Genomic DNA, 1,068 nt, shown 5'->3' on the forward strand with positions numbered 1-1,068 from the left:
TGAATCTATCCATCTCCCATGACTCGGAGGTGGAAGCTTTTTCCTTCCCTTTCCTCTTTTTAGAGGTTTCTCCGGCCTTGGATGCCATAAATGGTTATGGAAAAACGAAAAAGCAATGCTTTTACCACACCAAACTTAAAATGTTTGCTCGTCCTCGAGCAAAAGAAGAAAGAAGAGAGTAGAAGAAGGAGAAATGAGGAAGAGGGAGATGGTGGTGTGTTCGGCCAAAGAGGGGGAGAGGTGGTGTTTAGGTTGTGTGAAAATGAAGGGTTGAAGAAGGGTATATATAGGAGAGAGGGGGGGTAATGGTTCGGCCATTATGGGTGGGATTTGGAGGGAAAGTGGTTTGAATTTGAAGGGTGAGGTTGGTGGGGATTTATGAAGGATGGATGTGAGTGGTGAAGAGAAAGATGGGGTTTGATAGGTGAGGGGTTTTTGGGGAAGAGGTATTGAGGTGATTTGTGAATGGGGGAAGAAGAGAGAGAGTGGTGGTGGGGTCCTGTGGGATCCACAGATCCTGTGGTGTCAAGGAAAAGTCATCCCTGCACCAAATGGCATCAAAATCCACGTTTTGAGCCAATTCTGGCGTTAAACGCCGGGCTGATGCCCATTCCTGGCGTTTAACGCCAGGTTCTTGCCCTTTCCTGGCGTTTAACGCCAGTCTGGTGCCCCTTTCTGGCGTTAAACGCCCAGAATGGTGCCAGACTGGGCGTTAAACGCCGGCAGCATCTTCCTCCAGGGTGTGCTATTTTTCTTCCTGTTTTTCATTCTGTTTTTGCTTTTTTCATTGTTTTTGTGACTTCTTATGATCATCAACCTACAAAAAAAAGATAAAATAACAAAGAAAATAGTTAATTATAAAACATTGGGTTGCCTCCCAACAAGCGCTTCTTTACTGTCACTAGCTTGACAGAGGACTCTCTTGGAGCCTCAGAAATGCTCAGAACTGTGTTGGAACCTCCCAACACCAAACTTAGAGTTTGAATGTGGGGGTTCAACACCAAACTTAGAATTTGGTTGTGGCCTCCCAACACCAAACTTAGAGTTTGACTGTGGGGGCTCTGTTTG

This window comes from Arachis duranensis, chromosome 8 (assembly GCF_000817695.3).
Source record: "Arachis duranensis cultivar V14167 chromosome 8, aradu.V14167.gnm2.J7QH, whole genome shotgun sequence".
NCBI classification, from domain to species: Eukaryota; Viridiplantae; Streptophyta; class Magnoliopsida; order Fabales; family Fabaceae; genus Arachis; species Arachis duranensis.